Raw genomic sequence first — 16,770 nt, 5'->3', positions numbered from 1 at the left:
CCCTTGTACCCCCTTTTTGGCCTACTCTTTTCTCTTCCCATTGCCTGAAGTGTCAGTCAGGCTGCAGTCTCTACCAATTTATATAGTTTTTTTATAGTTATTTTAGTTATATATTTGGAGGTTTTAACAGACTGCAGTCAGTATAGAAAATTATTTGTGTTAATTCCTTTGGCACGTTTAATCTGTTATCTTTGCTCTACCAGATTTTTTAAATGTTTGCGGATTTACCACCTGTTGGTATTGCTCATATTTTATTTCTTCTGATATATTCTGATTTATTTTGTTCTGTGTCACACCCTTCTCTTTCTATATGATTTTCTCTAGATTATAAGCAGTTAAATTAGCAACATGAATAATTCTCTTCTCGCGTATACTTATCTGATGTTAGTAACTGCAGTAAAGCTCTACTGATTTAAACCATTCAAATATGAGAAGGCAAAAAATGTATGTTTTTCGATTTCTTTGCACGTGTTTAGTTATTGTTTACAAAGTTAGGTTTTAAAAGCCTTCAATATGCTAAGTCAAATATCCCTAAGGCCTTTAAAGGCTTTCAAGATCGTTCTCAAAATTTCTTAAAATGGAAAGAGGGGAACATTGGGGTTGGGGACATTGAGGTTAATTTACTAATGTACTTTAAACTGAAATATCACTCTGGAAATTGATTTGGCAAAGAATACACAATCACGTGAAAATGTTGAAAAAAGTCGGATTATAGATTGCACATGATTGGAGGCATAAAGTCAGAAGAGCTTCACCTTTTTCACTAATCTAAGTGAATTATCCGTTGCAGAGTGTAAATAGCCTAAAACAGCCTAAACTCCATTACTTCACATCAACTCTACTAGATCTTGTTATCTATCAAGGTAACCTCTATGTTACCTATATCTTCTTACCCCTCCCCATGCACCATCCCTACCTTCCTCCCCCATTATTATTACAATACAGAAACAGGGCAGGTTTTAAATCTTGAACCTAAGTGTTATAGAATCAATAAATCATTGGTACAAAGTTAAATCATTATGTCAAATTACTTTGAAAAAGTAAAAATTTGCTGTTCTTCTTCTATCTAAATTCATAGTAAAGAGGAATAGCTATAATATACTTGAATAACTTAAAAATGAACTCTTTACACAGAGAGAGTTTTATTTCATTTCAAATCAAAATTGTCATCTGCTTTGGGCATTCAAATCAAAATTGATGTCAGAAAAACCCAGTTTGTACTCAACATTAATCATCTTCAGAGAGTTTTATGGTAGTTTCAATACACAGTATGTGTGTATAGCCTCACAGAATAACAATATGTCGAAGGCTGCTCTCTTGTCACAGGCAGCAAGCTGGAGAATGGTATATTTGATTAGCCTGTCAATCCTCAAGATCTCATATGTTCATATATGAATGATATGTCAGGATGGAAGATACAATGAGTTCATGCTGTGTTACCATTGTCCCCCATAACATCCCAAGTGATTCTCTTCTATTCAAACAGTGTGTATATTATCTAGCAGAAATAATCTATCATCTGGCTGTATTCACATATTCAGAATGATATCATACTTGATCTCTTATAGTTACCTGACAAATGTCAAGCATGCATAAATAAATCTGTCAAGTAAACAAATCTCATACTCTTGGTTGTGTGCATGTTAGCAGATCAGAATAATAATTACATTATACCATTATTTTTTCTTTGTCATTTTTTCCCCCTTTTTAATAGCAGTGTTGATTTTTTGTGCGCATTAAGCAAGTTTACCTCTGTCTCTAAGAATTTTAATTAGCTCACGTATTTACTGTCCTGTCTATGAGCTTGTGGGTAGCTTAAAAAAAAAAACACTAACATTTTCTATTAACATTTTGTTCTGTTTAAGCCTCAGTTGCCCTTGCCTTCTACAAAGAGTAAGTTTTTCAAGTAGACCATACATCAACATTTAGGGTGCACTTATTTTTTAGACCTACCCATGTAAAGCAGAGAAAATTATTATTATTTAAATATGTATTTATTATAAAAACATTTTGTGAGAAATAAATAACTTGTACATGTCTTCTGCATGTCTACTTTTACATGAAATCCCCCAATATGAAAATAAATAAAAAAAGTAGATGCTTTTTACCTGTTTACTGCATCAAAAATGTAAATTGTTAATAAGCAAGAAAATGAGAGGCTGCAGAAGTTGCACCTCTCTAGGGGACATTAAGATTGGCTTTATGACAAAGAGAGTTACGTATACAATCCATAATTAAAAATACATAATTGCCCATTGGGTGTAAAAAATGAAATTGAAAGTGCCCGCAAAACTAAAAAAGTAAAACAAGCAATTCAATATGGTAATGGGTGAATAATATTTGTATACCAACTTGTTTTTCTTAAAGCACCATAGTCCAAGAGTAGTTTTGTATTTCCACGTGTTTCACAGTAAAGATTTCAATGCTTCCTCAGGATTTTAACACAAATATATATATACAGTACAGGTTCAAAAACCTGGCAACCTCCAGACCTGAGGGGTGCACTATTTTTGAAAATTCCAGATTTTGGAAAGTTATAAATGATGTACATATTAAAATGAAATAACACTAAATGAAATGGCACTAAAGGAAAAGCAAATGAAATTTTATTGGTCACCAACTAAAAAAAAACAGTTTTACTGAATTTTAGTTCAACTAAACAAAATAGTGTACCCTCGAAAGGAAGCTAAATAGCAGATGGACGGTCAGAATGATCATTTTAATGACTGACAGTAACAGCATCCTCAGGAACAAGAACAGCTTCAATTTGTGGAAGAAAAGCAAGACCTAACAGCTGATATTAGAGTAAAGCATCATCAAAACATAAATGGCGCCTCCAGAAAACAGTGTAAATTTGAAAATGCGCTCCTAAATCCATGCAGGAAAACTGAAGGATCCGGATTATTGACGGCCGGATTTTTAAATGTCAACTATATATATATATTATATATATATATATATATATATATATATATACATTACCATCCATGCATATTGCATATGAGGTATACATTTTCAGTTGATCAAATCAAATGCATCTACAGTTAGCAGGTAAATATATTCACAAAAGTACAGGAAAAAAAAGAGACCAAAAAACTACATTGATGGGATGTAGGAACCAAAAACTACCACAGAACAGTAAAGGTAAGAGTGTAAGAAAGCAATGGTACCAGGGACCATAAGTGACAATATGGTACCATATGTGAGAAAATATTGGAAAAACTGGATCTATTAATTAGAATAATGTATATTTAAGAAGGATGTTTGAAATGTTTGCTGTGTTTAAGACTAAAAGCTTAAATGCCCATACCATCTTTGAGCATGTTAAGGGGAGAATATACAAGCATTTGAAGGCATTTTAAAGCAAATGTTTTAAAGCTTAAAATACTTATAAATGCCTCCTCCTGCACCAAAGAGGGGAAAAAATAAAAATAAATAATTTGAACTTTGATGCCTGGGTATACAGAGGAAAATATATGTACAGACAGTATGGGCTCTATTCATAAAACGAGAAGTTTGACATTCCCTCATTTATTCCCTCTTGGGAATCTTCCAGGTTCATGTGTTTTAATGACAGTAATTAAGTAATTACGTTTTTAGTGACAGTAGGTTGATTTCCACCAGGGAACGTTTGAGGGAATGTCGGATTATCTGTTTTATGAATAGAGCTCTACCTGTAGAATTCAGATAAAATACAAATATAGCCAATCAAATCCCCACAATAAAGTACAACCTTTAGAATGTAGCAAAATAGCACCTCCAAAAGCATGGCAAATGATTTTTAACAGTGTCAGTTAAAACTAATACATCTAAAATAATTTTACATATTTTTTACCTTAGAAAGAAATGGAAAACTGCTTTCGCTAGTCCTTATTTGACCTATATCTTTGTTGGAAGTAATATGTATAGATTTTTTGTTGTAACATGCTGCTCATCTTAAATATAGACTGGAGTTCAAACAACACTTATAATTTCTGTGCGTTATGCATAGGTAAATAGAAAATATCCAGGAACAGAGGGGATATTTTGTAAAGACATTAACCTTGATTTATTAAAACTCTCCAAGGCTGGAGTCCATACACTTTCATCACTGAACCTGGGTGATCCAGCAAACCTGGAATGGAATTCTTCAAAGCCATTTGCTGCCAATTGTTTTGGATCCTGGACCAGATCCATTCCAGGTTTGTTGGATCACCCAGCTTCACTGATGAAAGTGTATCCTCTCCAGCCTTGGAGAGCTTTAATAAATCAGGCCCATCACATTTTTATGGTGGTTAAGGGTGTGATTATTTATTAATGCAAGCCCCTATACTTTAATATAAATTGTTGACCTTTAGTCTGTGGCTAATATTGGTCTTTCGTTATTGATAGTAAAAAGCAATAAAGATAAAATGAGCATGGTTAGCACAATGTCCTATTCCTGTGTAGAAACTGTTAGATATAATTTTTAATTTTTTTTTGTTTCTAACTCCCCTATTTAAAATATAATCTTTACAGTTCTTAAAAAATGTAACTCGTTAGTTCTAGTTTTCCACGATTCAAATATACAACACATATTGATAAGCTATATTCATGTTTTTCCAATCTTTATCTAAAAACATAATCTGAACTGTCACAAACTCACAGCAAATCATCCTGATATAACTTAATGGAGTTTTGTTTTTTTAGACAGTGGTTTCTATTTATAGAACAAGCAACCTGACCTTCCCTTAAACATTCCCTTGTGGGAACTTTTCAGGTTTGTGTTTCATTGGCAATAATTGATTCCCACCATGTTTAAGGGAATGTAAGATTCCCTGTTTTAAATAGAGCCCATGCATTTAAATATTCAAGCAGTCCCTGGTAGAGAACCATATTCACATTTATTGCGCAATATTGATTTATAACAGATAAAATCCCTTTGCACTGCTATTCGTCTTTATCGCCATGGCCATAAAGTCAGAAAGGGAGGGGCTTCATCCTCAAATGGTTTAATACCTCTATTCCAAAAGAAGGTAATTTTTACCTACCCTTTTATGTAAAGTAACATTTTAGTGATAGGTTAGCTTCAACTGGGTGTATTGTTGGAATGTCTTCAGATGACTAAAGCATGTATTTTTTTGCAAAACAAACTATCACTACATTCACCCATGTGATTTTTCCTGTCACAGTGATATTTTCTTTTGGTACGTGAACAGATTAAATTATTTTAGTAAATTACCCCCAATGTTTTAATAAACCTGAAGCTACCGTGATGGTGGAAGCTACAATGATTTTGAGAATGGGAAAGAACATATTCATCAAGATGAAATGTATGACCACTCATAAAAACTAAATATCCACAGCAAGATATAAGGATACAATTGTTAACTTCACTTTCTATCAGTTTTTACATAATTGTTGTGTCATGTGGTACCAAATGTAGAAACCACAGGTAGGGAACATGGTCCTCTGACACTGCCAATAGTAAGCCACCAAAGAGTTGAATACATTTTGCTTTACTATACTAGAAAGATTTAATTTCCAGGTGTTTAGTGCAACCATTGAGGAGTAACGCAACATTCTTTATTGATAGTACAATTTTTTAGCAATATAGCAGTAAAATCTTGTTAGTAAAGTAGTTGTGTCACCTGGTAACAATACATGCTTCATGTGGTCATATTAAAATTATTTAGTCCAAATCAAGTGACTGCTAATGAAAAACAAGTATGATATGTTAAAAAGGAGGTAAGGAACTGACCTAGCCAAACATATAGCTTCCATTTTACAACTTTCAAAGAACATTAACCCATAAAAATCAACTTTCTCATTGAAGGAGGTAAGGTTGTTAGCAATAAATGCCACAAATTTGTACATCGGATTTACAATACTACATGAAATATGGCTAATGTTTATAAATGGTCACAATTTTGAAGTGAGTCTTTTTTAAGGGTTATACCTGGTGTAAAATCATTTCCCCTTGTTTCTCTCCATCTTGAAGATTTCTGTCTATCTGTCTATCTTGAAGGTTTCTTATAAAGCAGAATTGCTGTTAAAAGCTTTATGAAAAAATGTCAGTGTAAAGAAACAATAATAACAAGTGTGGAAAGGTGTAACACATTGTCAGATATGCTGTTATGTTACACCCATATCAAGCTTCATGTCATTTATGTGTTTCAACCACAGATGTGTGTTTTCTCGATGCTAAACTCAGAGAGTTAATAGATAAAGAATTGACAAACTGAAACACTATGGGATTATCAAAAAGATTGTTTTCTTTTGTTGTTCGCCCACTGCAGGCAATTAGGTTTTAGCATTCATTATCAGGAAATTGGCAAAAAACAGCTAAAATCCTGGTTTCCTAAAATGTCAGCTTAATTTGTATGTTTATTATAAAATTTAAAATGTTAGGTGGCAGAGGCTAAGATATATATGCCTTCAAATAGTTGACAAGTTTAACATATGTCTTCCATTTTCTTCTATCAGCACTAGGTCATAAATAGAAAATCATCTCATATATAAGAAGGTGTCTTATTCATTATTCTACCCTCTGGCATTATTAGAAAAGCAAGAGAAAATTTTGAATACTGGGGCTGTGCCTAAAGCACAGGCCTGGGCTTACATCATTAAAGATTTGGTGCCTATGCACTTTAACAAGATAATTCAGTCCTTGCTAGTGTGTGTCATGCTGAAGATAGACAAAAACCTTACGTTTATTTTGACCAAAAATGTTTTAAAAGACTGCAGAAACATTATACAGTTTGCTACTATTACATTTATTATTTTACAAAATGTTTCTTGAAGAAGATATATAAACAAAACACTAGAGACTATTACGTTTTCTAATAGAAAACAAGTATAATATCAAAACTGTTGTAACTAAAGCTTCATTGGTATAAAATATAATGGTACATTGCTATGATATATATATATATATATATATATATATATATATATATGTGTGTGTGTGTGTGTAAAAGTATTAATGTAAGCTTCTGTAATCTTTCTGTAGTCTGAAGTTAGGCTTTAACTACTGTAGGGAAAAGTCAGGTCATCACCCCTGCACTGCTACTATTTGGCCTGGAAGAATAAACTTAAATTCTTGGGCAGATAAAACAGTTGACATGCATGTATATTGAATGTATGTTTACAGTAGTTTGCCTTTTCATTAGCTTTTAAGTGAAGTAAAACACTTGTGTCAGTGAGCCTTGATAGAAGTGGCAATCACCTGACTCTTGTACAAACCATTTCTAAGGCACTGAAAATAAACCTATTAACTACCTTGAATTAGTATTTGATCTAGGTCTGGGGAAATGACTGATATCATCATAGCCTTTTCAAGAAGTAGCTTGCATTGTATCACAGCCCCTTTCAAAGTATCCTTATTTATGTGTACAATGTAACTGTAGATTAAGAGCAGATTGATTAAAGAGCAGGAAGTACAAGAATACATATTATGCATAGGCAGTGATTCAGGCCATTACAAAGAGAAGCTTTCATAATGACCGCATTTGCATTCGAATTAGAGACCATCTTCCATATTTCCGCTAAACGCCTATATCTCTGTACATGTATTCAAGTGTATTGTAAAGCAGATAACTTCCAGTTTTCCTGTGTTCTTGAATGGGATGAAAGATTTCAGGAACAAAAAGAGAAGAGTTTTTCATGCTTTCAACAGGTGGCATTGTCATCAAACTCAATTAGATAATGTAGTCTGCTTGGTTTTCAAGTGTAAGGAAATTGCATCCCATAAACTAGCACTAAACACGCAAATATAGGAAGAAGGTTTCATTAAAAACTAATTACATTTTTTTTCTTTATTATGTTTCATTTGTAGTAGATATGATTTTAAATGGTGTCTGCTTTATTATCTGCTTTGCTTTCAGAAAGCCAGTTAAAGCAACAAAGGAAGAAATTATTTCAGTATTTGATGTATGTGGTGCTTTTGTAATTTGCCTCCACCAAACCTCCAGTACAAAAAGTATACACATTAGCTGGCTCTGTCTAGCTGATGATAATAAAACAGAAGAGGAGCAAGTTTTCTTTGTGTATGGAAATAAACTTGGCAGAGATATTTGTATGGGGAAACCTTTGGTCTAGTTTTCATGTCAATGTTTTATTTTATTTATTTCGTTTTTGCATTCTACAATCAGCACAAAACATATATTGTGCTCTTGCTCAACTTTGTATAATTAGTTTTATGCAAACTGTTGTTCATTTGCAATATTGTAGGACCTTTTATCCAAAATTAATTTAAAATTGTTGAATGTCATTATGTCACACACATACGCTTGTTTTTATGTGATGTGACCCCTTAAAAAATATGTTGTAATGCACAGACTCCATTGTGTATCCTGTGAAATATATGTTCAATTGTGGTAAATATTCATTGGTCATCCTTTAACTACTGATAACATTTTTATAGAAATTGTCTGAAGAAGGATGATACCTTATATAAAGTATCATAAAAACATGGTATGTATGTCTGGGTGTTAAAATGTTATACGGAGCAATGTACCTAATATCAGAATCTAGGCTAAATCTATGTAAATGACACTCTATCTGTATCAATGCTAGCTAATTGCTCTTCTGATCTTCTATAATGAGTGGTAGACATGAAGACAAACTCAAGACACTTAAACACATGACTAAAGAACAGATATTTATAAAAATATGTTTATGTAAATTACAGTACAAGTAATAGTGGTAGTAAATATCTCATAAAAATAATTCTTCCAAATTTTTTTCCTTAAAAATATACACAATTGCAGTCTGTTGGAAATGTTAAAATGTGGAGATGCTAGATCAAATTAACCATATCTACTCTGTCGCCTACAATATTATGCAGCTAGTAGGAGGCTTAGGACCCAACTTGGAAGCTGAAAGTTTAGCATTCTTATTTTCCTGTCTCAAATTTCATATTTCAGTCTTATCACATGTACTTAGAATAAGGAGAACCCCAAAAACAAGATTTTTTTTTTGATTTCCCTGAAGGGTAGTTATGTGTCTAAGATAGCATTAGTAGGAATATAATAAAGGAGCTTGGGCCTTTAGCTTAATTCACAAAGAATACCCACTAATAGGCAAGGAAATCCTAAAAAACAGGACTTTGGCTCACAGATGATTGGATAGTTAAAGTTAGCAAAACTTCACTTCATTACTTAGGTGAACATTGCCTTGCAAAGTAAAAAATCACTTTGTTATATAAACAGACTATATTCTTTTGTGAAAGCAACACCGTTAATTGAAATAGCAAGTTTAGGTAATACATGGGTTAAACATCATTATCATTAAATTCACATTCGTCTGTATTTCATATCGCACATTTACAGCCTAGTGCTTTGATTTCTTGCAAGATTGTCAGGATTGAATTTCGACAGTAATATCCCAAGATAGTAGTAAATGTACATGATCAGCACCTAATGCATAGCAAATCATCCTGCTACCTTAGTAACCTGGAAGCCTTTTGTCCTTAAATGAAGCATTTGTCCAGAAATGTTTCCTCATGTTAGTTTAATCCCAGCACTATCTACTATCCTAATCAGGTCACTTCATCAGAGGCGATAATGCTGTAATCACCAGTATTGAAAGATTTAATGCACTCAGATAGTGACTGAGAATCTTCTTTTGGTTTATCTAGATATGTACATGGCTATTTCTACAGTTTTACCTATTTTCACTTGTTTTGAAAACTTGTTTTGCTGAATTTCTATCCTGACCTATTCTGACAAATTTCTAAATATATTCACCAATTTCACCCTCAGCTTATATCTTGCAACCTGTAAACCTAGTTTGGGACTTATCTAAATAATAATCAGTGGAGCAAAAGTATTGGTGAATAAGAAAGTAAATGTCAAATTTGTAGTTGATTCCTAATCTTTGTTAATTAAACCTGCATTGTGCTGTCTGTGGAACAATTGTACCATACATTTGTTATTGCATTTTAAAAGTAAAAATAACTTTACTATTGACACTGCATATCACTACTGTTTAAGTCATCTCCGCTCATAGATCTTGGCATGTTTTTTTTTTTGTTTACAGATCTTTAATGAACACTTTGGCTATCATACTTTGGCTATTATACATATGTGGGATCCCACTGCACTAGTTTGCATGTATGTGTGGGAGTGAAGATAGTAACAACAAGGCCAGCCATCTGTTAGACATTCTAGCATCGATAAACTACTGGCTATTGGCACTGTAGGAAAATTGGCCAACTAACATGTCAAATAAATTGACATTGCAAAAACCCAGTGCTGGGGTATGCAGGATGATGTTCTAAGTATATGTATGACTTTGGTTGACTTCATAACAAATGTTATTCCTTATAAATTAGAGATTAGTATGATTTACCCTTATTGCTTGTATTGTGACTTCCCACATTCCTCTCTTTTTATCTTCTGGAATCTGGGGAAAATCCATAGATAAATATGTGGGATGTACAATTAACAAAAAGGGAGCTTTCCAAAATAGCCAAAAAGTCAGGAACTTGAAGTTTGGGATATTTCTGTGTTGTGGAATGGAATGGTTGAATGGTCAAACGTGCTCTGTATCCCATCAATCCTGATCAATGATAGTGAATACATTACACTATGTAAAGATATGAGTATTTAGAGTTATCATCCTTCTAGTGGAATCTGAGTATTTGTGATGGGACATTAGGTTGAATACCCCCATGCCTCTTATGTTTTCCTCTTGTGGCTCATTTGCCTCTCCAGCATTCAGATATTTCCTATAGAATCTTGAACCTTGGAGACATTATATATTTAATATACTTAGACTGGTTGTATAGCTCTGGGAAACTTGTATGGTTGTTGTTATATTTTTGGGACCCTTTTCTCTTAATGTAAGTTGGTTAAAAGAAATAGATAATTCTTCCCAATAGTGACTTATAGGACTTTGTTAGGAGTCGGTAAAGGAAAGCACTTCTATTTTTTTGAAGAGTTATTCTTCTCCTTTGGCATTTGTTAGTTTGACGTTTGTTAACTTTGTTTTGGCAGATTTCTTTGTGATGTTTGAGGATTTCATACTTATGTCTCTTCTGATAATATACATACTATTTTTTTCTGGTCCATGCCACTTCTCTTTATTTCTCTAAAACAAAGAATGTTGTTACAAAAATAGAAGTGGTTTGAAAACTTTTTTTTCCTACCTGTAATATTGGTCAATTAGTATTGTTTGGTAATAACCTCTGACCCTGTAACAAGCTTAAACAAAACTATATTTCTTAACTTTTTGGAGAAATTGAGTTCTGATTTTACCTTTCTTTGATTTTGGTTCAGTTAAATGATGTCCCAAAGATGTTTCACACTGTAAATCACTGATAGTTGGATTGTAAGAAGCATTGGATACCTTTATAACACCTTTATTCTTGCTAATTACATCATCAACAAACTTTTTTACTTATTTAAGACAACTTAAATATATCCTTTAGCCCTCAATAAATTGACCAACCACATTTTATTATGGTCACAATAAATCTTAGAAAAATAATTAGCTTTATATCATCCTATGTGTCCCCTAATGGGTCTTTGCATGCAACACTAGTAATTTATATATTGTCAGCCTCTAATCAAACATGAGAATACTGTTCTCAGTAACATTACATGAGCCATGAACGCATATGCAGTTGATATGTGTAGCCTGATTGGGACCGCAGAAATAATATTCTATTTTAGAGAGAGTAGGGGAGTGCTAGAAACACTAGATTGTACTACTTTATCTGTCTATGTTAGAGATATTTTCTTGTGTAGCGACCACTGCCATTTTATAAGTCTCAAAAGGATGCTTATTCATTTCCACTAGGGGCCTGCCTTAATAAAGCTCTACAAAGCTGGAGAAGATACACTTGCATCGGTGAACCTGGGTAATAGAGAAAACCTGGAATGTATTTCTTAACATGCTTCTTAGAATGCTTTTTTAAATTGCTGGCCAATGGGAGAAGGACATCCTTACAAATAGCCCTAAAAACTATTAGTGTCACTTAAACTCACTGAGGGTCACAAATAGATCATTGCTCAAGTAAACCCTAACAACCTTTGAATGAACCCTGGTTGGGAACCACTGCTATAAAGTGTACAGGAGTTCTCCAGCGAACAGTGTGTGATTTCTTGTCTTTGCACTGCTCTGGACATATAGAGAAAAACACTGATTTACTGATTGAATCTATTGGGGAGTTGAGCTTATTTCTATAGTAACACAGATATAAACAGAGAGTTTTTGCAGATAAATGTTTAGTTCTTGTCGCAATTGTAAACAACCCTCACTCCAATTAAAATTAGTGGTACAAGGGTGTATGATGTGCATTTTATATAGTTAAAGTATTGTACAAAGCCATTTCTGTCACCATTCTTGCCCCCCCCCCCCCCAAAAAAAAAAAAAAAAAGTATGACCAATGGATTGTTCACCTTGGTTGTGTACGATGTTTTATGACATTTCATCTGTGCATATAAAGATTTCTTAAAAAAACTAGTAAAACTATACAAACAAAATACAAACAAGAAGGATATTTTCAGTTTTTAAAATAAATATTCAAAAAATATTTTTGCTGTAAGTTATCTTAATATTGAGTTTAAATGGTGTGGATATGCTAGCCAGTTTGCAGACACTCCTTGAATGATTTAATAAGGCTCTCCAAGATTGGACATGATTGACTATCATGGTAGAATCTGTGTGATCCCACAAACCTGGAATGGATTTCTTAAAATAATTTGATAGTATTTTGGCAAATGTTTTAAATCCTGGACCAGATCCATTCCAGGTTTGCTATATCACTCAGGTTGACACGTTAGTCTATTGTCTCCAGTCTTGGGAGAGCTTTTATAAATCAGGTCCTCTGTGTAAATGTACCCTTTTACCTGTAGGCACAGTTTGAATGAAGATCCAACTTTTGCCTGTTCAGATATGTTAAAAAATCAACAGTTTTCATGGGTCATAAAATAAGAATACCTTACGTACCCAGCCAGAAAAGTGAATTCTGGGTAGATAGACATTGGATAGCAGACAAAAAATTCGAAAATATTTTATATAAAATGTAATGTATAAGGAATAGAAAAGACAACTCACTTTTTCTTTAAACATTTGTGTTTCTAAAAGAAAACTGAATTGAGGAAGAACATTGTACAATATAATATGTATTTAATATAAATACCATGTGCCTATTATTTGTATATGCAGTATAAAGAAAAATTAGGAAAAGACAACAGTTTAAAAATCTATATATCATACATTGAGAACATAAATATTCAATTTTATCTGACAAGCCTATTGCTCAACAAATATATAATAAGAAATAAGCACCCCACAAAATACTGTGTTCTTTACAGAATGATTTATGCAAAATCCAACATTTGAATTTTTGTCTGGTTCACATTACCCTCATAAACACAATGCATTAAAAGACTGCTTTTTGTGAAAATACACCCAAGTGCTCACAACTCTGGTCTTTAGCGGCCAGTTTGGTAGCTCCGTTTATGATGCCTCCGCTGAAGAATCCCTTAAAAATGGACCTAAGGATAAATATAAATTGCATCTTAGAAGTTAAGGAGGGATAAACATGAACTTTTTACTTTGTAGATAAATCACAGGCAAACATCAAGAGCAATAGTAATCTGCAGGATGGGAAAGGATAGCTGTTAAATTTCCCATTTACAGTTTTTTTCACGTCATTTATTTGAAGCATTTTCAGATTCTGCATGCTTCTCTCAATCCATTTTGAAATGCTTTCTTGGTTCTTTACTGATAGGTATTTTGTATAGCAAGGTTCTGGCAAGCAGATTTTACTTTGAATGCTCCCAAATCATTTATTTGGAAATAGGCCAAACATTGTAAAATATATCAAAGCCTGCTCAGGAATAAAAGTTTACTTGTGATTAATGTAACACGGAGAATCACAGCTCAATATCGCTATTAATACAGCCATAACAAATAACTGATTTCATATAATATTTAAACAGTCTTATGTATGCGTAGTTAAGCCTTAAATTCCTTTAAATAGCTAAAAGACATCAAGAGAAGCCCATCTCAAAAATGGTTATGAAATTACATTAGGAAATTATTAAATTTTCCCATTATTCAAAACAATTTTTGCTTTGTTTAGATCTTAGGTCTGAGGGAGATACTTTATCTGGTAATGCAGTCATAGACATGAGATGGTTATCAATAGTGGTGGTCAGTTCAATTTAGATCAGAACTCAGAATCCAATCCAAAAGCGTCTGTGCTCAGTATCATCCAAAACCACACAAAGCCCAAGCACGGGCAAAAAAGTGTCTCTGCTCAGGATCATCTAATGACATCTTACCACTTAGATATGTATGTTTCTATCTTTTACAGTAAGCTGCAGCCAACATGATAATTTTGGTCAGTGCAACACTGTATACTATATTATCAGATTAGATCAGATCAAATTATCAGTCACAATTGCAGTATTGTCACAATTATATTATAATTATACGCAATTATAGGATTATATACTATTATTATATCGATATACTTGTAGCTTATTTATAGGAAGTCACAATTTTATCATACTATAATAATATGATATGATACCTGATAGCCCATAAGAAAAATATAATGTATGACTGTTAAACTAGTAAAATCACACCATCTAATTCCTCTTATATACAGACATTTTTTTAACTTTAGTATAGACACTACATACCACTATTGTTTAAGTATTCTCCCCTCATAGATCTTGGTATCTGTTTTTTTTTCACTCATCTTTAATGTAGCTCCCATAGGCAGATTTGCAATGAACGCAATGTCTATTACACATACCATTCTACCTTCATCCCGTGGGATCGTATGGCATGAATGTACATGCATGTGTGGGAGTGAAGGTAGCCAGCCCATATAACGAGTATTTGTAAAAACAAAGACCAACCATCTATTAGCATCCCAGCGTCAATAATCTATTGGCTATTGGCACTCTAGCCATCTGACATGTCAAATAAATTGACATTGCAAAATCCCAGTGCTGTGGTATGCAGGATGATGTTCTAAGTATATAAGAAACTTTGGTTGACTTGGTACAAATGTTTAAATATAATATTATGATATGATACCTGATAGCCCTTTATAATATAACATAAATATATTTTGACTTTCAAGCAAGTAAAATCACAACAAATAGTTCCTGTTCTATACAGACATTTTTTCACATATAATTTTGGCCTTTTTTGGCTATTACACTATAATTGGAAAAATTTCCTGGCTATAATTGTAAATATTTGCTGTGATTTCATTTGGTTAACAGTTGTAATTTAACACACCTTTCATTAACATTCTAGCAGCATAAACAGGTAATTAATGAATCTGTAGCTGCAACATCTTACTGCTACAGTATTGCTCATAAGACATAGCTGTAGGCAGCTATTAATGCCCATTAGACAGGTGAGTACCGTTACCAATAATTTCAGAATGATAAGTGTGAAGAGTAGTAAAATATTTATATAGAGGATGTTCACAGTTAAAAAAAAGAAGGGAACAATATGTGTGTTGTATGTATTCAGATTCCATTATGTGATTTTCGACCACTATTGTTTTTCTACTTTATAGATTATGGTAAAAAGTGGAAGCTACTAAGCAAAGTAACCCATACAAAAATAAAGTACCATAAATAGCTTTTTGAGGGCAAAAGTAAATCCAGAGTAAATTTTTTAATTTAATCTCTCTGGCTGGATTGTTCATTTTATTTCCCCTCTATATGCCTTTTCAGCATTCAACACTTCTGGAAGTGTCAGGTATTCTGTAATGGAGTTAATAAAGGAAGTAAAACATAGATATAATAATGCTAATTTACTACACTACATTTTGCAAATATTTAGTTTACTTGATTGTTCGCATGATTTGTAATAAGTCTTTACACAATTTACTGTGTGAACATTTTTAAGTCATTAAGTAAATCATCCTTTTAGACTATATTGCAAAATGTTATTTTTTCAATATTGTAGCTTTAACTAAAATAAAAAGCATATCAAAACCCTATAACCTTGTATTTTACACTATTTCCATTAAATTAATATCACTAAATGCAGTACAATTAAAAAAATAGGTATTGTTTATGCTCCCTTTTCTGTTTCTATTAGTAAATAAATAGAGCTACAGAATGTACTGAAAGACAGTGATTATAATGTTCTAAAGAATAGATATTGTATGAACTGAATAGCACAGAACAATAAATTTGACAGTTGTGGCTAAACGAAAGAAGAAAAACGGCTGCTCTATTTCCATTAGGCTTTATTTTCCATTAGGCACCAGTTGTTTTAGAATAACTTCAAGGAAATCTACCATAATTCCCAGCATCATTATGATTCATTAACACTGAATCTAAGTGATTTTGTTAATCTTTGCACAGAACTAAAATAAGTAGGGCAAAGGACATGCCTCAATTAGAAGAGAATGCAGTGTGACAAAGAAACTGAGGACCATTATGAAATAATTTTGAACCCTTTAACTCTTTTCTTTGCCAGTGTTTTATGATAAAGAAATAGATAGCTCTTTTTTTATTATTTTACATTACTTTATCAACTTTGATAGTCACATAAATGGCCCAAGATGCCAGACAAGTGACTATAACAGGCTTTAGCCTGATGCAATAACGTAGTTTTATAGGCCATATCTATATCATATAGGAAATCTAAATCTGCTCAACACCTAAAGCAAAATTTTAATGAAGAACATAAACATCAACAGTAGCTTATTGCTGTGCTCTTCCTGGCAGGAATGTTAAACCTAAATTTTTGTTTTGCAGACTTTTGCCCATGGCATCAGACTAACCATATTGTTAGGCGATTTCCAGGTTTGCTGGA

Source organism: Pyxicephalus adspersus, chromosome 4 (assembly GCF_032062135.1).
Source record: "Pyxicephalus adspersus chromosome 4, UCB_Pads_2.0, whole genome shotgun sequence".
In the NCBI taxonomy this organism is placed as follows: Eukaryota; Metazoa; Chordata; class Amphibia; order Anura; family Pyxicephalidae; genus Pyxicephalus; species Pyxicephalus adspersus.
This window is presented reverse-complemented; position numbering follows the sequence as displayed.